The 24,509-nt window shown below is 29.1% G+C and overlaps 1 long non-coding RNA gene across 2 annotated transcripts; it reads right to left on the bottom strand.

Annotated features, from left to right (window-relative positions):
* Window positions 1–1,138: 1,138 nt before the first annotated feature.
* Window positions 1,139–15,896, bottom strand: LOC142325402 (uncharacterized). Of its 2 annotated transcripts, none has more exons than XR_012756533.1 (6): window positions 15,612–15,896; window positions 12,004–12,192; window positions 10,737–11,342; window positions 8,481–8,611; window positions 8,100–8,185; window positions 1,139–4,066 (listed from the first exon to the last, which is right to left on the bottom strand). It is a non-coding gene; the product is annotated as an uncharacterized LOC142325402 (long non-coding RNA). The 2 variants fall into 2 exon arrangements; XR_012756534.1 differs by lacking the exon at window positions 1,139–4,066 and adding an exon at window positions 5,761–5,856.
* Window positions 15,897–24,509: the final 8,613 nt, after the last annotated feature.

Raw genomic sequence — 24,509 nt, 5'->3', positions numbered from 1 at the left:
AACAATTTCAATATAAAGCAGTTGGTTCAAGCGCGAAATACAAGATGGGGTACCCACAGTTTTGCATTTGAAATATTTGTTTAGTAGATATTAAATATTTGTAAATAATAATATTTAGTAAATATTTGTTTTTTATTTGTAATTTTTTTTTTATTGTAAGGATTTCTTTGACAGTTTTTTTTTTTTTTTTTTTTTTTTTTTTTTGTTATATTCAAAAATTTCTTTTGATGGTAGTTTTTTCTTGTAATTTTTTTTTTTTTAACCAAGATTTCTATTGACGGTAGTATTTTTTTTTTCTTTTTTTTTTTAATTACATTCGACTAGTGTTTCTTTTTAATTTTTTTATAATCATTTATGTAAATTTTCTTTGTAACTATTTCAATATGATGTATGTAGGCAGCAATTTTTTTTTTGGTAGGTAATTTTTTTTTTATGTAAAGTTTCTTTTGTTGGAAGTATTTTCTATTCAATTTCTTTAATGGATTATGTCAATTTTTTTTGTATCGATTTCTTTTGACTGTAGTTATCTCTTTTTTGTAATCATTTATGTCAATATTCTTTGTAAATATTTCAATATGAGATATGTAGAAAGAATTTATTAATTTTTTTTTATTTTTTTTTTTTTTAGTTATGTTACAATTTCATTTGACTTGTTTTCTATTTGTTAAATTTTTGTAATCATTTAATTTAAACTTTTTTTGTTAACTATTTGATTATGATGACAGCAGTAAGCAAATTTCAGAAATTTTTCTTTGTAACTATTTCAATATGAGGTATGTAGGAGGCAATTTTTTTTTTAATTTTTTTTTTTTTATGTAGCAAATTCTTTTGACTGTAGTTTCCTCTTGTTAAAATTTTTGTAATCATTTAATTTAAACATTTTTTGTTAACTATTTGAATATGATGACAGCAGTAGGCAGAAATCATAAATTTTTCTTTGTAACTCAATTTTCTTTGTAACTATTTCAATATGAGGTATGTAGAAAACAATTTTTTTTAACTCTTTTTTTTAACTTTTTTTTTTTTTTTTTATGTTAACGACTTTTATTTTAACCAATTTTTTTTTTTTTTTTTATGTAATGATTTCTTTTAACTGTAGTTTTCTCTTTTTAATTTTTTTTTAATAAATTATGTGAATTTTCTTTGTAAGTATTTGAATATGATGTATGTAGGCAGCAATTTTTTTTGGTAGGTAATTTTTTTTTTTTTTTTAATATGATGACAGCAATTTTTTTTGTAATGTCTTTTGTTTTATGTAATTATTTATTTTGATTATAGTTATTTCTTTTTAATTTTATGTAATCAGTTAGGTCAATTTTATTTGTAATTATTTCAGTATGACGTAAGTTGTAGGCAGCAATTTTTTCTTTTCTTATGTAACGATTTCTTTTTTGTAACAATGTAATCTTTTTTTTAAACATTTCAAGATTAAGTAGTTGGTTCAGGGCGAAATAGAAGATTCTGTTCCTACAGTTTTTCAAACTTTTGAGATACTCGTTAAATAGATAATATTTATAACATGAAAAAATAAACTAGATTGGAAAAAAATTAATATTTAAAAAAAATTAGATTCGTGACACTAGTCCTGTGTTTGGTTAGAACCAACCTAGGTGTAGACATTATCAGTGTTATGGTCGGGTAACCCCTGATGCTGAAAAACATGTTATGATATCTTGATACTGTATTTTATATGTTTTTACTGTTATTTGGATGATGTGTATGAAAGATGTTATATTTCCATATTCAATTTCTAACCGTTGTCATAATTATAATGGACTACAGACAAATAGTTTCCTAACAAAATTGAATTCTTCAATTTTAGATCAATCAAATACCAAGAGATATTACAATTGAAATTCTGTAACAAATAAAGATTTGAAGATCCAGAATATTTCTGGAGTATGACTTATTTTTTGAGTGATTATTTTTTTGTATAATTCTTGTGATATTTATAAACGGTGATATTTCCCGTTTACTTCAGTATACTACTAGACTGTTGGTATGTGAAACTATCAACGTGTGTACAAAAGTAGAGAACTGTACAAAGAGTTTAGTGGATGATAATTGTTCAGAGTCAAGAAAGTAGATGTAAGTGAAATATGAGAGAAAATTGTCAGCTTTGACCAAAAGGGAATGCATGTTGATGAGCAATTATTAGACCTAGTTTGTTACAATTGTTATTCTACAAAAATTCAGACTTGAAGCAATCGGATAAAACAAATAAATGTGAAAATAAGGGCATACAGAGCTGTAATCAAAGCAACCGGCGCTGATTTAATACTGACGGGTCAGTTGAAAAGCAGCAAATGCTGCAAATACATTAACTACATCAAAAACCTGTTTATACATAACACCTATCACAACTTTGTTTTACATACTTTATCTCCTACTTCTCCTTAACAAACACCTATTAGCTAAATCACACCAAAACCCTATATATCCTTATGCTGATCAAATGTTCAATTCACCCCTACTTCTGCCCAAGTTACCCATAATAAACCCCCCGTCCCTATTAGTGCTGATAAAATATTACCTAAGGTCATGTTGGGTCAGAACCTGAACCTGGTCCTAATCATGATAGGACAGGTCAGGACTAGACAGGACAGGACAGGTAAGGTGTTTATGTCAAACAAATCCCTGATGCAGTTAATGTTTCACAGGATCTACTACTTTTCTCCTTAACCGTCAGCATTAACCATCCAGAATATTGACTCTTAACTAATGAACTAAGTTTTTGTGTGTTGTAGCATTTGTTGTAAGAATGCAAGTGTGTTATTTGCCATTTTTTTATCCTTACATGTTCTTTGTGAATGGGAAATATCATTGTCTGATCTGATAGACTAAGTTTCTCTTCATAGGTAACTGTTGTTTTCTGTAGTCCATCGTAACTATTACAGTATGACAAATGTTAATGATTAAATATTAATATAAAATATTATAATATGAATATTAAGTAAGAATATGTGTCAGCATCAGGGGTCTGAAACAAAAGATGAATCAAGAAAAAAATATTAGTATAGAGTCTATTGTTTATCAGCAATGAATTTTATATGTATTAAGTGTACCCTGCATACTGTTGCTAGTGTCTTCATCTAGTTCGTTTCTAACCTAATGAGGCACTAGTGCTGCGTTAACATAACCTCAAGGGCGCAGGTACTGCATACACAGTGTCGGCCACCTTGGAATTTCTGTTTTCACTGTGGGAAACTCCGTTTGGTCTCAGGGTTTTCAATTAACGAATATTTCAAAGGTTGTCAAAACTGAGGATTCGTCATCTTCTATTTCTCATCTACTACTGCCTACTATTGATGAATGAAGCTTTTTTATTGTTGTCTCACAGTGTTGTCAATTAAATATTTCAAATATTTTTTGTTGTCATCTTTTATTTCCCGCCTACTTAACTGCTGCCTACTGTTGTTGAATGAAGCTTTTTTATTGTTGTCTCACATTGTTGTCAATTAAAAAATATTTCAAATATTTTTTATCTTCAATTTCCTGCCTACCACTGCCTACTGCCTACTGCCTACTGCCTACTTAACTGCTGTCTACTACTGAAGAATGAAGCTTTTTTCAGTGTTGTCAATTAACAAATATTTTATGTTTCATCTTCTATTTCCTGCCTACTACCTCACTTACATCACATATCTACTTTACTGCTTACTACCTACTTAAGTGCTGCCTACTTTTGATGAATGAAGCTTTTTTTATTGTTGACTTACAATGTTGTCAATTAACAAATGTTGTTAATGTTGTCATCTTCTATTTTCCACCTACTACTGTCTGCTAGTTACTTAACTTCTGCCTACTACTGATGACTGATACTTTTTTATTGTTGTCTCACAGTGTTTTCAATAAACAAATATTTCAAACGTTGGCAAAACTGAGGATTGTCATCTTCTATTTCCCGCCTTCTACCAACCTCCTAACTACACACATACTGCTTATGAATGAAGATTTCTTATTGCTTTTTATCGGAACCGTATTCATTTACCATCAAATACGTAACATTTTGTTGGTAGTATTAAACTCAATCCAAATCGATTTGTCTTATGCCATCTTAACATTTCTGAAAGAAAAAACATATCAGAAAAAAATTATTAGTATAGAATAATTTGTTTATGAACAATGAATGTTATATAAAATAGAAAAAGAAACATTTTAGATGGTCATCGCTTTTATAAAACTGTCACTCATTTCGTTCTTAAGCATTACTAATTCTAGAAGACTATTCCCATCCACTTTCTCCATGGTTTTAATGTTCAAATTCGATGATAAATATTGTTAATTTGTTGCTCGACTAATATTTCAGACCATGTAAACACTACAGTTATTTCTACTCTTATGATTATACTATGTATAATTCTGTATTCCATAAACAATTGCAATCTTTTTTAATAAAGAATATATATGATTCATCAATGCACAATCTAACTGCTTATCTCACTGAATTTTGAACACTACATTGTTTTTATAATGTTTACACCGTCTGAAACAGGAATGAGCATGTTTGTTTATCTTTTGAATTTTTTTTTTGAAAATTTATTCTGTGTACAAAACCATTGATTGCATAATAATTCTGTGAGTAATTAAAAAAAACATAAAAAAAAACAATAATTATATTATATTTATTAAGTATAATCTTAGAATATGATAATAAATTTTCATTTACGGTTGATATCAAAGCGAGACCTGAAATAAAAAATTTGATTTTCTCTTCACTTCAGTTTATATACAGAACTAGGTTTGTAGTTATTTTACACAGCTAAATTATGAAAGAAAATTAAAAAATCAACTATTTATATTTTCAGAAAGCTACCTGTTGAAATGGGTACCACAATTTGACTTCTGGAAAATGTCGACATGTCTTCACATTTCACATTCTCCAGATCCCAAAACCACCCTCAGTTCAAAAGTTTATATATACATTTATGTATATGTATTATCTATATATTTCACTTTCTTGTGGACACAATAATGCCATAATTTTGCGCCAATCACTTTCAAATTGATACATAAAATATGACCCAAAATATCGGTCGTGTTCATTAATGGGAAATATCAGACCATTGGGGTGGAAAAATATCACTAAAACTTGGGGTGGAAATATCACTAAACATTGGGGTGGAAATATCACTAAAACTTTCTTATTAAGTAAAATATCAAATTCGTTTAAAGTTATCTAAGTAAAGTATTTTACTGGCCCAGGAGATAGAAAATATAGGGTTTCAAAGACAAAAATATTGTATACCACCTCCCTTAATAGGCACAGTATCGAATCGGTTTAATACGGCAAGGGATGACCAAAATATTGCTGGAATTGTAAGAAGATGGGGCTTTATCGTATGCTAAACAAGTGAAACTTTTTCCGCATGCAACCTTTGTCGTATTGAGTAAAGTTTTTTTAACTTTAAGGTGGAAATCTTCTTTTATTTCGTATTTAGCACCGGTGAAATCTACCTCTGCCTTCTGGTGTGTCAAAAGGGATTATTTTTACGTAACATATTTCACTCGTTCCTAGAAATATGAATATTGCTAGAAAATTTGGCAAATATTTAATTAACGGACATAACGGAATGTTGTGCTGAAAATGTACATATATGAAGAAAGATAATATCTAATATTTTTTAAACAATTTTAAAAATATTAGAAAATTGTTATAAAATATTTTATAGTGAAAATAATTCATTATTCACAAATATGTAATAAATTTTTACCTTGCAATGTATTTTTTTTCAAATGTTATTTTCTTTAGTGATTAAATTTTTTTTTTTTTTTTTTTTTTTTTTTTTTACTATAACTTTCTTTTTTCCACTTAACCGCACAGTGAGTGATCGTTCAATAATACTTCAATTCCATCTGCAAATATTATGATAGCTTAAGTTATTCAATGTAAATATCATATGAAATTAAAAAAATAAAATTCATATTTCAAAAAATTAGATTACAATTCAGTTCAATTTTCCTTCTAAAAAATAATTTATGTGTTATGTATAGTTCAATTAAAAAAAAATCCAGTTATAGTAAAATGTAAAAAAACACGTTTGCTCTTTCAAAAATATTACAAACTACTTGGTTGACAGAAGACAGAAAAAGTGTAAAGTAAATGTATGGACAAAACAAGTCTCCTTAATAGAATTGGATATTATTACTGATTAATTGGTGGTTAGCCTGTGGTAACCATTTCTAATCCCAATTATAAAACCATCCCGTTTAATGAAATGTATTTGGTGAAGGGGTTTACTAGTCTTAAAATATTTTTGTTACTTTAATATATCATTAAAAGTAAATTGTAGAAGGGGCAATTTTACAATCTTATTTACTTCTTGAACTGTAGAATAATAATGGTATTCTATTTGTAAACATAAACTTAAAACTAAACTGAAACTTTTAAAAAAGATTTAATTTCTTAAATTAAATTAAACATTTTGAATTAGTTAAATTAAATCCATTTCAAGGTGTAATTTTGAACGTTATTTACATTAGATTTACCATGAATCTTAAGATTTGCCCATTTTTTAATAATAGAAATGATTTTTTAAATTAAAAAATAATATAATGTTTTTATAGATATATTTTAATTATAATTTGAAGCAGTATATGCCCTATTGGTTTATTTTTATTGTTTCTTCTTATTTGATTTAGTGGATGGAGACAGCTATGACACTATGGACGTGCCACCAAGCATGAGATATTTAGAAAAATTAATTTTAGTTGAAAAACCAATAAATAAAATTCCATTATGACTACTTCTTTCTTTTTCCTGTTTAACCTCTGGTAACTACCTTTCAGATAATACTTCAGAGGATTAATGAGGATAATATGTATGAGTGTAAATGAAGTGTAGTCTTGTACAGTCTCAGTTCGACCATTCCTGAGATGTGTGGTTAATTTGAAACCCAACCACCAAAGAACACCGGTATCCGCGATTTAGTATTCAAATCCGTGTAAAAATAACTGGGGTAAATACTTGTGTTGTTTAACACAAAGTACAGTTAAAGCTGTATAAGAGACACATCATCCATTTAACTCATTTTAAATGAATAAGCATATTAGATAAATAAATCTAAGAACATTACATTTTTTATTACACTCAATGATAGGATTTCAGACCAGTTTATCGGCCATCTGAAAGGTAACTCAAGTTAAACATTGCTCTAGTAGTGCCGCTTTTACCTATTTGTCTGTCACACTATTAAGTGCATATTGCACAAATATTAAGTGCATTACCAGTCACAGTATTAAGTGCACATTGTATTAAGTGCAATCAGAGCAACCTTACAAAATATTTTGTTAGTTTCAAAATAATGCAAGTTCTGTTTGTTGATTGCCTTTGATAGTTATGACTGCAATCTCTGGTCTGCAGTAACTATCTTCAATTAATTAAAGATATATTAATGAAATATATTATAAACGGTTTATAATAATTTATTTAAATAATGAATTATTTACAAATACTTTCCTGTTATTTGAGAAAACTTCTAAAAGATTACATTATATTCTAAACTTTTATTACTATTACGAAAGATGACAAATGTATGCATACAGGGATCATATCAGTAAAAAAAAAATATCGCATAAAGCGACTGGTTGTGCTGTGTTGTAGTTTTTCTCATACTGCTAACATTTCAAAACTTGTGATCTATGACCACTCATTTTCTGTCAGTTGCTATTACGATTAATTGTCAAAATTAATAGATTCAAAATTACCACTGCATTAGGCGGCAAGCATCTCCACATAGATAGGCACATTAAAAGAGCTAATAGGACACATTGTATTGATTTTAATCTGATTTAGTAGTTAGCTAGAAGAGGTTAATTTGAAACCACTAACCCAAACGAGTGTCAAACTTCGCAAGTTACAAAGCATTAATGGCTATCATTATAGGCTCATTGCATAATGTAATGTTACAAAAAATTTCCTTTCATTTGCTAGTTATGATTGACAGTGCATTACGTTTTCAACTTCCTTTGTAATTTTTTTTTTTTGGAATTATTTTCAGATTTACCTTGTAGTTATATCTAATAATCAAGTACACTAAAAAGGTTTCTATAATTTGAAGTTAGTCCAGTACCTGCTGAAATGTATTGATTTTGCTTACCTTTTATTCTAACACGGTAGTTTTAACATCCATAGCATATCGTTGTCGTCAACATGACTAATATTGGTTAACATTTGCCATAAAATCTGAAAGGTAAAATATGCATGTAATATGATTAAAAAAATTGAAATTAATATTGTTTATATATTAATTTTGTAAAGTTATTTAAAATATGTATATCATAAAAATGAAATAATTTTTTTTTTATTACATGAACCTCATGTATAATGCATTGTTGCACAAGCATCTTATTATTAGTCTTTTCCTTCTTTGGAAAGGGTATCTCCATTTCTTTCATTCCTACATTTCCCTTATTCTTTTTATATTCCACATCTATGTTAATTGATTAATTTATTAGTTTTATATGTAATAAATTTTTACCTTACAATGTAGTTTTTTCAAATGTTATTTTCTTTGGTAAGATTAAATTATTATAATTATTTTTTTTTCGATAACTTTCTTTCTTCCACTTAACTGCAATGAGTGATCGTTCAATAATACATCAATTCCATCTGCAAATATTATGATAACTTAAGTTATTCAATGTAAATATCATATGAAATTAAAAAATAAAATAAAATTCAAATTTAAAAAATTACAGTTTACAATTCAGTTCAATTTTCCTTTTAAAAATAATTTATGTGTTTATAATGTATAGTTCAATTAAATTTAAAAAAAATCCAGTATTAGTAAAATGTAAAAAAAACACGTTTGCTCTTTCAAAAATAACAAACTACTTGGTTGACAGAAGACAGAAAATTAAATTAAACAATTTGAATTAGTTAGATGATTAAATCCATTTCAAAATGTAATTTTGAACGTTATTTACATTAGATATAAAAAGAATCTTATGATTTCCGCTTTTTTTTAATAGTAGAAATGATTTTTTAAATTAAAAAAATAATATAATGTTTTTATTGATATATTTTAATTATAATTTGAAGCAGTATGCGCTATTGGTTTTATTTTTTATTGTTTCTTCTTATTTGATTTACAGTATTGTATGTAGTACAAAAATGTGCAACATATTATCGTTTCAAATTGTTTTTTTAACTCAAGACGTTGAGAAAAACAGTTAAAGCAGGAGGGATTAGATTCGGTTAGTTTGTATATAGTTGGCGTCTATTTTATTTATTAACTTAAGGGTCTTACTAGACTGAGTGACTCCTACATGTAGGCAACTGATGCTATTAAAATTTTAAGTTATAACTACCATGTGGAAGGGAATTTCATTTGAATTCATTTCAGATGTTGGGATTTGAATTAATGAAAATTTTACTATTACGAGTTTTGAACTCTTAATAAGAAGATTTTTTTTAATTTTCTTATCTCAAAATGATTCATTTTAGAAACTGCAAGGGGACAAAGGAGAAAGTTTGGGACAGAAGTGGATGGAGACAGCTATGACACTATGGACGTGCCACCAAGCATGATGACATTCAGAAAAATCAATTTTAGTCGAACATTTCATATTCTACCAGATATGTTGTGTTGAATCTAGCGGGTATACACATATGTACAACTTACAAGCAGATATTTTTGTTCCTATTCAATTTTGAACTTTGGATCTAAAAATAATAAATATTTGGAACAGGTTTAATCTACATAATATTCATATTTCTATATTTTGATGACTAATAATCCATCTTTTTAAACTTTATGTATGGGCTTGTACTCCAATAGCAAACAGATAGTTTTACTAATATTAGTGGACTGATGCAAGTGATGGAATTATTGCATTGTGCACCGTTCGCTGTGCTCTGTGCGTTGACTTGTTTCATTATTTATGAAATTTTTCGTTAATATTCATTTACATGATATGTGTTCTGAGAGATATTAATCGATCTGTACTTAAATAGAAGTGAAACATTTATAGTGTTGAATTAAAATATCATTAGACAAATATAAAAATATAAGAAAATTCATTAATGAATAATAAATCATTACTGTTCATTTTACTGACTTTTCAAACAAAAGTGCAGTAATATTTTCGGTTGCATAGGGGGAGTAAATTTTCTTTACGTTTTTAGCTATGAGGAGTACCAAAATTACTATTCATATAAATTGTCATTCCTTATTATGTTTTTTTTTGTAAACTTGTGTGTAAAATGCTGTCACTTGAAAATCTCCAAAACTACTAAATCACTTTTATTGAAAACTAGTTATGCTGTAGCACTATATCTAAAGCATTTAAACATTTCATAAATGGTTGAGGCCTTATTGATTTACTCTAAATATAAAGTCAAAAAGTGTATACGGGGCAAGTTAGAATCGTGGTTCGTTATGATTCTGCAAGTTGGAACAATGATGTTTCTTTATCTGCGGTATCTATTGTTAGCAGTGTTCTTCGCCATATTCAGGTAGCATTACAGACTTTGAGGATCATAATGATTGTATGTATTTGAGCGGGGAAAAAGGAAACAAAATAAAATAAGGAAAAGTCATTCTTCTTACAGAGAATTATACAATAATTATTTTCTATTCTTCCAATGATGTTAAATTATAAACAATATATCAACAATTTAATTAAAAATATAAGCAAAAGAAATAAGGAAAAAGGATAAACACAATAATAAAAAATTAAAATAAACTGAAATATTAAAAACAGTAAAAAAAAAACAGTCTAATGGAACATACCTCTATAGCAATGCAATCAAGAATCTCTTAAAATACCAGCAACTGCTTGGGCTGAGTCATATTATCCGCATGTTTGTTATAAACCCGCTAGGTGGCACTAACTACTTTACGTAGCTTGATAAATGTGTCAACCATTTCGTTGTATTGCAAAACAATTGAGTGATGTATCAAGCTGAACATCAATTTGATAAAAATTCTGTATAGTGTTGTGAAATGTGTGTATCGCTGTAAGGCTGGTTGTAAAATACTCTTGATTTCTCCATGTACTTTATGTTGATGAATTTCCCACAATTTGGTGACTGTAGGATGCAATAGGATATACTGTGGCCAAGGAACGAAAGTTTTTGTAGAGATTGAATAGTGTATTTCGGAGAGATTTAACCAGCTTTTTACTATATCTGGTTCCAAAAATGTATCCACTGTTGGTGCACAATTCAATTAAAGAAATTGATTATTCTGCTTTGGCCCTGGTCTAGTGAGGATTCTATACTGGCCAGGCCATCATTTTCTTGCCTAATTCACAAGATATTCTTTTCTCCTTATTTCAATCCATTGTTTCTTTCTACAGGCTAACAAGAGCGACAGCATGATTTACTGTAGAATGATCTGTAACAGAAAATTATTAAGTAACTGTTATAAAAGACTCTTGCTTTGTACGGATGCCTCAAACTGGTACAGTACAAAAATTAACTAAAGAAAGATCTTAGCTTAAAATTTAACTACATTTCTAATGTAGTCAAAGAAAAAAACATGTACTCTATAAGTAAGACGTAATTAATACAGTAGCTGTTTCATTTTTTCCAAAATCTACAAAAAATAGTTAAATATTGGATTAGTCATAACGTTCAGATTGGATTAGTCGTCCCAAGGAAGAAGTAATCATTTTCATTATCTATCAGCTTAATAGCCCGGTTACATTCGGCGTATAGTATAATAATGTTTATAAAATGAAATACCTATCCTATTGGAATTTAACTAGTATAACCAAATTATCTGACTGAAAGTCTTGTCCATTTCTTAAATTACGAAACTTTTCTGTAAAACATTTTTTTAGGATTATTTACATACATTAGTTTATTAGAACTATTAATAATAATTAAACGATTAATACTTTACAGTAAATAAATTCCGACAGGAAAAATCAGTACCTAGGACACACATTCCCAAAACACAGACAAGTATTTAATTCTGGTATATTTGGTCAGCCTAATTTAACACATTATATTTAAACCAAGCACTTATCATGAAAATAATCCTTACTACATACCTGTGTCATCAGGAATGCTTGATATAGTTGATCGATAAAACGACAGTTTTCTTATAATTGTAGTTTCCTCGTAATACAAATTTTTGTGTTGTTTAGTTGCACCAAAACCAGTTTTTTTAGTCAGTTAATTCTTATGGTATTTTATTCAGTTGTCTCTAATATTTACCCACTTCTTCCATAAACAGTTTCCTGGAAAAATTTTATTTATTTATTCATTATATCTCCTCGTTAATTGTACTTAAAAACAAATAAAAGTTACTTATTCTAAAGTTTCTTATTATTAGAGTTTCTATATCTAGGTACGACACAATTTGGTGTTACAGTTTCTTTACAAGAGGAAGGGATGTTAGGTACTCCCGGGAAAAAAATAAGTTGGCAGTTACAATCACATTATTTTGATTGCAATAAATGAATAAAAAAATTATATAATATAAAGGCACTGTGTTGTCTATGACAAAATAAGTGAAATAATACTTATAATTATTACTTATTCAAGAATTAACATCCAACGTATACCAATAAACCTTATTAACATCAGAACTGAATAACAATAGAAGTTTACAGTATTTAAACACTGCAAAATGCCATCATAAATTTCATTTATTTTATTTGTTTCAATGTTTGTAAACAAAACGTTTAAATTAAAAAAATAATTTTTGCTTAATACAAAAGGGTTGCCCACAAATGGGTTCAACTATATCTGCAATCACATCTGAAATTTACTTACATTGTGAAAACATCGTAATTATTGATATTTCAAACAAGTATCAAATATTAATCTGGATTAGATATGTGGACGACATATTGATCATATACAATCCTATGAAAAATGACAACAGATGACTATTTTAAATATATCTAACTACAACAAGGACTTAAAATTCAAGTTTGAAGTGGAAATTAACAGGAAAATATACTTTTTGGGCATTGAAATTGAAATATTAAAGAAAAAGCAGTTTATAGGAAATCAACCATAAATCATACTTCTATACACGAGGAATCTAATCATCCATGATCACAAAAAATTGGCTCGTATAGAAATTTAATTTTTAGACTGTTGCAATACACAATATAACAATAATAACCCACATAAACTCAAAAATGAAACAAATATGATAAAACAAATAGTTTCCAATTGCTTTTCAACATTACAGTGGAATAATAATAAATAAGTTACTAATATATTTCAGAAGAGAGGCATTTCTAATACAGCTGGCCATCTTTTTTTCTTTTTCCTGTTTAGCCTCCAGGAATTGCCATTCAGGTATTACGTCAGAGGATGATATGTATGATGAGTGTAAATGAAGTGTAGTCTTGTACCGTCTCAGTACAACAATTCCTGCATAATATGGTTAATTGATTCGCAACCACCAAAGATCACCAATATCCACCATCTACCTGCCTTTACAAGAACTTGAATGCTGGAATTCTCGAATTCCAAATCAGCTGATTTGGGAAAGACGTGTTCCCTACTAGATCAACCCGGTAGGATAAAGCTGTCCCTCTTTCTTTTTTTTTTGTTTAACCTCCAGGTCCACCGTTATATAGCTGATCATCTGCTACAACATAATAATACTATACAGACTTAGAAATTTTAGAAACATGGGGTAACAATAAAAAAATAAACTTCTTAGAAAAATACTACATTTATAAATTTAACACATAGAATGAGCATCCAACAAGTAGCTTTTGAAGACAATATTTTGATTAAAGCCCCAGTAAATTACAACTATTCACATAACTCATATCCAGCTGATTTTTATGGTTATTACTCAAAAAATTATATATATTTTCATTTGTTCATTTAATCATAACATCGCCATAATGTCATCAACTGTTGATACAAGTGGTTTGCAAAAGTACCTTTGAAGGTTTAATAAATTTATTCTTCAACTGTGTTTTGGTGTTAATTTAATTTATTCAACTTATAATATTATATCAATTGACACAGCGGTTAATGTGTTCAAAAAGTATTAGGATTTTCAAAAAATAAAAAAGAAGAATATATATCTGTATAGAAAAGACAGTGACAGCTTAAACAAATAAACATTCAAGATTATCTTTTTCTAAAAGCCATCTTTTAATAATAGATTTAAATTTTGTAAAAGTAACATTCTTTATTCCATCAGGTATAGTGTTGTAATGTCGAGGAGCTATGTAAAGGTAACACCTACTAATATCTCTTTACTTGGACTTGGTGGTATGAAGTTCCCAAATGATCGTATTTGTTGTATTTATCCAACTTTGATAAAAAAGATTTTTAAGACCTTATAAAGTATATGTATATCTTCGTCACGCATATACCAGTTCTTTCTTTAATTTTTGTATATGAGCTGCCCATGTAAGTCTATAATCTACAGGTATTCCCAAATATTTCATGTGGTCAGTTTCAATGAGCCAATTACAAGCTTTATAACTATTTGTATGCATTTGTAGGGCCAATGGTTCCTCCAAATTTTATCTTAATTCAAAACCGATTAACTTAATCTTTTCTGTATTCAGTTGCAGAGTTGTACTGAAAACACGCTAATCCTCTGGAGATCGTCATGGATCATCTTACAAAGTTCACTTATATCGTTTGCCCTGTAGCGTAAAGCTGTGTCTTCCGCAAATGTGTGATAGAACCGTTTCGAACACCTTCACATAAATATTTAACATATACTAAAAAGAGCTCTGCTGAAAGCGTAGAGGCCTGAAGAACATCACAGATGATGCGGAATTTGTTACCCAAAAAATACCACCTCTAACTTGCTGGGTCCTACCTGACAAAAAGCTAGCAAACCAGTCTCCACAGATTCCTCTGAAACTAGCATTTCATAGTTTTTTAGAAGTAGTCTGTGATCGAAAGCCTTTCTTATATCTAGAAATAATGCAGGGTATTTTGGAAAAAATCTAGACTATTTGTCTATTTGTAGCCCCCTCTTATAAGTAATATTCAAAAGCCTTATTATCTAACTTGATTTCACTGAAAAATTAATAAACCTATTTCAGATTTAACCTTTTCATCCACTTGGAGTAGATAAGCAAATTAATTTAATCAGAATTATTTATTATCTATTCTGGGATAATAATGAACATTTGTAAATGTTGAAACGTTAAAAAATAGCACTCATATTAAAGATTCACTTATTTTAATTACTTAAATATAAATATTCAGAACATTTTTATATTACAGTTTGTCATTAAATAGTGTGCCTTTTGTAATTTGTATTTAAATGAGTAGTTTTACTGTATAAACAATTACTTTCAATTAGGTTTTGTGAAATTTAATCTATTAATTTACATTTTAATTCAATTTAGGTTTTGAGCAGTTAAAGGTAAAAAACAAATTATTAAATTAATTTCAGAATGTATAAAAATCTTTTTTTTAATATTTAAATGAGTAGTTTTACTGTATAAACAATTACTTTCAATTAGGTTTTGTGAAATTTAATCTATTAATTTACATTTTAATTCAATTTAGGTTTTGAGCAGTTAAAGGTAAAAAACAAATTATTAAATTAATTTCAGAATGTATAAAAATCTTTTTTTTAATATTAAACGAGGTATGTAATTCTAAAAATTACAATTTTACTTTAATTTTAATTAGTACAAGTACTTCTACTTACTTTTTATTGGCATCCTTAACACATCCAAATAAAATATGCAAACAGACTAAATGTTTGACCAATTGTAACACAGTATGGATAGAAACAGACTTCAGAAGCTGAAGAAACAGAAACTGTCAGTCATCTTTCCAAACATGATCAATGAACTAAACCTTGTGTACGACGACATCAACATGGTGACACTAAAAAGTCTGATGATTTTTGACATATTCAAAACTGCCTTTCACTGGAAAATATATTTATATGTATTAATCTCATTATTTTTACACAAAAAAGTGCTACCAAATGTTTGAAGCTAAAGTACCTTATATTTGATACGTATATACATAGTTGTTAGGTTTTTCTTTGCAATACGTAGTTCATTATCTTTTTTTTCGTAACAGAAATTTAACAATCAATAAATCCAAATTAGTTACTCTATTATTTTTAGTTTTGGTTAGAAATAGATATTAAATGTCTTTATTTGTAAACAAAGATTTAACTGTTATTTTTTATAATTCATATCATGTAGTAACTTCATTAAAATGTTGCCGGGAAATAATTTCCAAGAATTTATATTTAGGGTTATTTTTTCATATAGTTTTATGTATATACGTTAAGTTACGGAATTTGTAAATTATTTACACACTGATTTTCTGATCCAGTTTATGTGTTGAAAGTATGTTCCATTGTGTAATGTTTGTTTCTAAAGTACGTCAGACTAAAGAACCCTTCAAAATGGAGCCATAAAGCAAATCTGAAATGATTTTGAAACTTTAGACTTTACATTTTCCTTTAGTTTTGAACCGAAAGTAAAATTAACTGTCTTCATTCAATCAATTATGATGAATGATATTATATATAGCTTGTATTTAATAACTTTTGTGGCTCTTTCTAACAGATGAATTAAAAAGTCTAAAAGTAACATACATATTGTATATTTCTTAAATGGATGTAGAAAACGAAATTCATAAAAGGTGATGACCGAAAAGAAAGAGATTGCATACAAAAAGTTTTAATTTTATAAAAAATATTTATGATACCTTTTAGAAAGTAGTTTATTGAGTGCAGATTAATTCCTGTCCTTATTTTGTTAATATTTGACTGAGGTTGTTAGCTTAAATGATTAAAAACTTATTTTTTTTTAATTTAAGAGGTACCATTCAAACCGTGCTTAGTCCTTTTGAAAACAGGTTATTGCTATGTGCAAATCCTTTGTTATTAGAATTTACAGGATACATTTCATTACAAACAAAATTGTTTGTACTATATTATCCCTGTGTGTGGCCATAGCTTCTTTCTTGCTGATAGTGGTTTTTCTTAACAAGGCAGAAAAGATTTTACAGAAAAAAACAATAATCTTGACCTTAGAAGAGTATTTTGAATGCTACAGAACAATTAAACAAGTAAAGTAACTTGATAAAGATTAAATCTTTCTAAAACTAAAGGATTAAATATATTTTACTAAATTATTGACTATCATTAAGGTCAAAAGAAATTTAAAAGGAAAAAAGATTAATAAGTAACAAAGTCTGTTAGAAATCAAATTTATTCTAGTTAAAGGATGATGGACTATCGACTTGAAGAAAAACAATGTTTCATTAAGGAATAAGGAAACATTAATTTTAATAAAATTCTATTAGAAAAGTCTCTGTTGGTCGTGCAACCAGTAGTGAGAAGAAAAATCACGTCGACAATCTTCCTGTATAACTGTTTGATGAAAATTGGGATGGTAAACAACTTGCTGATGAATGATAACAGTGGTACAAGGAAATAATTTTTGGCCATCCAACATCCGATGAAGAAGAGAGTGAAGAAGAGTGCAACTGTCAAAAATATGAAAGATGTGATACACATTTAAACCAAAGACTGAAAAATTTATTGCCTGTTACTCTAAAACGGAGAATTTTTTATTACCCTTCATTATTATTTTTTTTTTATAAAGCAAATATTATGAATTGATTCATAAGACTGTTTGAAATAATTTATGTTTTTACAGAAGTTTTTGATTACTATTACAAATGTACTACTGATAAACAACTTGTTCAAACTGAGCTTTCAGATAGTAATAAATTGCTGATAGTTTATCTTTATATTTTATATCAACTAGAAATAGACAATTAGACAAGGTGAGGTTGACCAAATATTAGACACACATCTAACTAAAACACCTAAGTTTTCTATTAAACCTTATGTTAATAAGATTTTAAAACTTTTTCGCATTTCACATAGAGCGCAATAGAGTTTTGCAAATTCTAAGATTATTACAATAGTATTTATTTGAAAAAATGTCTTAGGTATATTAATGAAAAACCTATTCAAATTACCTAATAATTTGATTTTTTAATAAAAGATTTATACATTTAAAAATTCAACATTGACTTACCTCGTGATGTTATGAGAATTAGAAATTTCACCATAAGAAATTATTGAAATAAATACTGACTAATATTGTTATGAAAATTATGTCTTTACTTTAATAAATCTTTGATTAATGAACAATGTTTTCCATATTATGATATGATAATTTCAACAACATGTTTAATCTTAACGATTACTATGGTAACTTTAACAATTTATTAATTTTAAAGGAAATTTTTTATTTCACGATAGAGAATGAAATAAATATTTTTTTTAAAAGAATTAAATGTATTTAAAAATATCCTCCACTTATACTATACTTTAATATAAGAAAATTTTAAGTTTTGTAATTCATTAAATTCCTCCTCTATGAATCATGAGACCTTGCCGTTGGTGAGGGGGCTTGAGTCCTCAGGGATACAGAGTAGCTGGACCGAAGGTGCAACCATATCGGAGAGGTATCTGTTGAGAGCCAGACTAAGGAATGATTCCTGAAAGAGGGCAGCAGCTCTTTCAGTAGTTGTTAGGGGCGTGAGTCAGGACGACTTAAACGGCCGTATCAACATCACTCAGTCCTCTGAGTACTGCGCAGCTGAAAGCAATGGAAAACTACAGCTGCTTTTTTTCCAAGAAAATGTGGCTCTCTGCATTTTCACATAGCAATAATGGAGGCGCCTTCCTTGGTAAAATAGTCCCCCGTTCGGATCTCCGGGTGGGGACTACTAAGGAAGGGGTCACCAGAAAATTAAAAAATAACATTCTACGAGTCGGAGCGTGGAATGTTAGAAGCTTAAAAAAGGTTGGTAGGCTAGAAAATTTAAAAAAGGAAATGGGTAGGACAAATGTGGATATAGTAGGAATTAGTGAGGTTCGGTGGGAAGAGGAAGGCGACTTTTAGTCAGGTGATTTTAGAGTAATTAACTCAGCGTCAAATAATGGGCAGGCAGGAGTAGGTTCCGTGATGAACAAGAAGATAGGGAGGAGAGTGGAGTATTTCAAAACGCATAGCGATAGAATCATTGTAATAAGGATAAAATCAAAACCTAAACCGACAATGATTGTTAACGTCTATATGCCTACAAGCACCCATGATGATGATGAGGTAGAGTGTGTATACGAAGAGATTGATGAAGCAATTAAACACGTAAAAGGAGATGAAAATTTAATAATAGTTGGAGATTGGAATGCAAGCATTGGAGAAGGCAAGGAAGGAAATATAGTGGTTGAATACGGGCTGGGCAAAAGGAATGAAAGAGGGGACCGACTTATAGAGTTTTGCACGAAGTATAATTTAGTAATTGCCAACACCCAATTTAAAAATCATAATAGAAGAATATACACTTGGAAAAAGCCAGGCGATACTGCAAGGTATCAGATAGATTATATCATGGTTAAGCAAAGATTTAGAAATCAACTCGTTGACTGCAAAACTTACCCTGGAGCAGACATTGATAGCGACCATAATTTGGTGATAATGAAATGTAGATTGGGGTTTAAAAACCTGAAGAAAAGGTGTCAGATGAATCGGTGGAATTTAGAGAAGCTTGAGGAAGAGGAGGTAAAGAAGATTTTTGAGGAGGACATCGCAAGAGGTCTGAGTAAAAAAGATAAGGTAGAAAATGTAGAAGAAGAATGGGAGAATGTTAAAAAGGAAATTCTTAAATCAGCAGAAGCAAACTTAGGCGGAATAAAGAGAACTGGTAGAAAACCTTGGGTTTCAGACGATATATTGCAGCTGATGGATGAACGTAGAAAATATAAGAATGCTAGTGATGAAGAAAGTAAAAGGAACTATCGGCAATTAAGAAATGCTATAAACAGGAAGTGCAAACTGGTGAAAGAAGAGTGGATTAAAGAAAAGTGTTCAGAAGTGGAAAGAGAAATGAACATTGGTAAAATAGACGGAGCATACAGGAAAGTTAAGGAAAATTTTGGGGTACATAAATTAAAATGTAATAATGTGTTAAACAAAGATGGTACACCAATATATAATACGAAAGGTAAAGTCGATAGATGGGTGGAATATATTGAAGAGTTATACGGAGGAAATGAATTAGAAAATGGTGTTATAGAGGAAGAAGAGGAAGTTGAGGAGGAAGAAATGGGAGAAACAATACTGAGATCTCAATTTAAGAGAGCATTAAAAGATTTAAATGGCAGAAAGGCTCCTGGAATAGACGGAATACCTGTAGAATTACTGCGCAGTGCAGGTGAGGAAGCGATTGATAGATTATACAAACTGGTGTGTAATATTTACGAAAATGGGGAATTTCCATCAGACTTCAAAAAAAGTGTTATAGTTATGATACCAAAGAAAGCAGGGGCAGATAAATGTGAAGAATACAGAACAATTAGTTTAACTAGTCATGCATCAAAAATCTTAACTAGAATTTTATACAGAAGAATTGAGAGGAGAGTGGAAGAAGTGTTAGGAGAAGACCAATTTGGTTTCAGGAAAAGTATAGGGACAAGGGAAGCAATTTTAGGCCTCAGATTAATAGTAGAAGGAAGATTAAAGAAAAACAAACCAACATACTTGGCGTTTATAGACCTAGAAAAGGCTTTCGATAACGTAGACTGGAATAAAATGTTCAGCATTTTAAAAAAAATTAGGGTTCAAATACAGAGATAGAAGAACAATTGCTAACATGTACAGGAACCAAACAGCAACAATAACAATTGAAGAACATAAGAAAGAAGCCCTAATAAGAAAGGGAGTCCGACAAGGATGTTCCCTATCGCCGTTACTTTTTAATCTTTACATGGAACTAGCAGTTAATGATGTTAAAGAACAATTTAGATTCGGAGTAACAGTACAAGGTGAAAAGATAAAGATGGTACGATTTGCTGATGATATAGTAATTCTAGCCGAGAGTAAAAAGGATTTAGAAGAAACAATGAACGGCATAGATGAAGTCCTACGCAAAAACTATCGCATGAAAATAAACAAGAACAAAACAAAAGTAATGAAATGTAGTAGAAATAACAAAGATGGACCACTGAATGTGAAAATAGGAGGAGAAAAGATTATGGAGGTAGAAGAATTTTGTTATTTGGGAAGTAAAATTACTAAAGATGGACGAAGCAGGAGCGATATAAAATGTCGAATAGCACAAGCTAAACGAGCCTTCAGTAAGAAATATAATTTGTTTACATCAAAAATGAATTTAAATGTCAGGAAAAGATTTTTGAAAGTGTATGTTTGGAGTGTCGCTTTATATGGAAGTGAAACTTGGACAATCGTAGTATCTGAGAAGAAAAGATTAGAAGCTTTTGAAATGTGGTGCTATAGGAGAATGTTAAAAATCAGATGGGTGGATAAAGTGACAAATGAAGAGGTATTGCGGCAAATAGATGAAGAAAGTAGCATTTGGAAAAATATAGTTAAAAGAAGAGACAGACTTATAGGCCACATACTAAGGCATCCTGGAATAGTCGCTTTAATATTGGAGGGATAGGTAGAAGGGAAAAATTGTGTAGGCAGGCCACGTTTGGAGTATGTAAAACAAATTGTTGGGGATGTAGGATGTAGAGGGTATACTGAAATGAAACGACTAGCACTAGATAGGGAATCTTGGAGAGCTGCATCAAACCAGTCAAATGACTGAAGACAAAAAAAAAAATTCATTAAAAATTGCAACGGAATCATTAGAAGAACCTTCTTGTAAACTGAATTATTGTTTAGAGGTTTACAAAAACAGCTTCTTTGTCTTGTTTTGTAGAAGTGGACATTGTTTTCAGCAAAGACTGTTTGTTTCTCTTCCATTAAAACTGATACATAAAGTAACACCAAACAATTCAGCTTGTTCTTCACTATGATTAGTACTAAATTGTAGATACCAGTGTTCTTTGGTAGTTTGGTTTCATTTAACTACACAGACTGCACTTCATTTTCATTCATACCTATCATCTTCTGAAGTAATACCTCAATGGTAAATTCCCTAACGATAAACAGTTAAAATAAAGAAAGTAATTATACAACAAGAGCAATATTTTTAAACTACACATTTCTAAGTGTATTTATTTTCAGAAAGTGTGCTCTTTTTCTTTGTTGTATTTTTTCCACTTCTATGAACTCCACAGTTATTCATAGCATTTCTGTCTTTAATCCAGAAGGTTCTGGGCTCTAATCTTTGTATCTTTTTACATGCTGAAAAATCTGTCATGGAAAAGATTGGCAAAGTACTACATGTTTGTACCATACTGGCTGATTACCTTACACAGCTTTTTCATTGGTCAGTTTGCAATTGGTTGATTGCAAAATCTGTTTCAGTTCACACATTAAGGATGTGACTGTTATTGTTATAATACAGTCATTTCTTTTTTTTAATAAAATAACATAAATGTAGTAACACAATTAGAAAGCATTTTTGGTAACCAAATTCTTTAATGTTGTTATTAACACCATATAATATTAAATGTAAAGTTAAATTTTACACTTATCACTGAAATAAAGTACACTTTTCAAAGCGTTAAAATAAAACAATTCAATATTTTATATGATCATTGCTAACTTTTGAAAATTGATAAGTATCTTGTAGTACAGAATTTGGAATATTATTGCTTATTTAAGTTTTTAACCAATAAAAAAAAATAATACAGATTAATTATTTTATTACAGCATAAGGCAAAATATAATAAAAATCTTATAATTATAAATGGTTTTAAGGTTTTTTTAAATATTTAATGATGAAAACTCTTAAACGTTTTATAATTTATGACACCTGCCATATCTACCGGCAACCCTTTCCCTTTGTAAAAAATCTCCCACTCATTAAAATAAAACATTAATATGTTATATGAGTATTGCTAACTTTTGAAAATTGATAAGTATCTTGTAGTACAGAAGTTGGAATTTTTATAAAAGTTTTTAAGATTTTTTAAACAATTAATGATGAAAACTAGAAAACGTTTTATAATTTATGACACCTGCCGTATCTACCGGCGACCCTCCCCCTTTGTAAAAAAAACTCCCACTCAGTAACATGTACATGTACAATTGATTGATAGGTATCTGGATCTCTTCTCCATTTGTGTAAGTGGCAGTTCAATATGGTGAATGGCTGTGGTATTATTTTTAAGGCTGTTATTAACCTCCGGGACCACTGTTAGATACTGCTTCAGAGGATGACATGGACGTCAGTGTATCATGGGAAAATGCCATGCTTGACCTGTTTTTGAACCCAGGATCTTCAAATGAAAGGCCTAGACACTACCGCTTGTGTCATCAGAGAGGCCGGTGATATCTAGTCAGGGTTGCAGAAGTTCCCTAAAATCATGATTAACCTTAAACAGACTTCATTATTTGCGTATAATTAAAGTTCAGTGTATCATGGGAAAATGCCATGCTTGACCTGTTTTTGAACCCAGGATCTCCTGATGAAAGGCCTAGACACTACCGCTTGTGTCATCAGAGAGGCCGGTGATATCTAGTCAGGGTTTCAGAAGTTCCCTAAAATCATGATTAACCTTAAACAGACTTCATTATTTGCGTATAATTAAAGTCCATATTAATTATTTCTAAACAAATCTAATGGGAACAGCACATGACTTTCATGTACGCCTATTAAATTACATTTACACATTTTTTTTAAAATGAAAAGAACATAAAATTCTATTTCATTAATAACTTCTGTTTTTATTTTATTGTTATTATTGAATAATTATATATTGTAATTTTTTTTTTACAATCGGAGGTTAATGATTATTAATACATCAATTTATTTAAATTAAAAAAAAGGTGATGGAAGTCTGATTTGTACCGTTATATCTTCCACTTATAAGATCCAAATAATTCGTTAATTAAAATCTTATTTGGCAATAAATCTGGAACCACTGAAAATAAGTACCAATTACGATATATCGTTGAAAAATATTAGAGCTTATTACAGCAGTCCAAAATTATTTTGGATTTTGGGCTTTTTTGGTCCATTCAACTGCAATCTAAAGGGGAGGTGCACTACTAGACATGACAACAGTCCTAAATCCAAAATTCACCATCCTATCCCTAATTGTTTTTGAGTTAATGCGAGATACATATGTATATACATAACATACAGACATGATGAAACTAGTCAAAATGGATATTTCAGATCGCAATAGAACAGAGTCATTCAAGCAATTTCCTTCATAGATTTAATTGCAAATTCACATACAAAAACATTAAAATTTAACACTCAGTATTTACTCATCCAATTATCTGGTACATCAATTAGTTTATTGTATACAGTAATTCTGACTAGTTCTTAAATGATTACTAACAGAGTCAGGTAATAAAAGAATTACTATTATGAGTTTTCAAATACGTGATGTGATCTGTTTCGTGGTTGATCAGTGATTTGTATATGTTCGGTAGTTTAGCATTTGTTATTTTTTTTCGTGTAATTCTCACATCAATATTGATAGTAAATAAATAAATAAATAAATTTTACTTTTTATTACATGTTTGTCCTCAAATCTTGCATCCTTAATTTAACATACTTACTGACATTGCCTGTTGATGAAATTTTGTACAGTTACTAAGGTTGGATGACAATACAATATTCAACCATTACTTTT

This window comes from Lycorma delicatula, chromosome 5 (genome assembly GCF_047948215.1).
Source record: "Lycorma delicatula isolate Av1 chromosome 5, ASM4794821v1, whole genome shotgun sequence".
Classification (NCBI taxonomy): Eukaryota; Metazoa; Arthropoda; class Insecta; order Hemiptera; family Fulgoridae; genus Lycorma; species Lycorma delicatula.
Note: the sequence above shows the minus strand (reverse complement) of the source record. Positions and strands in the feature narration are given on the sequence as shown.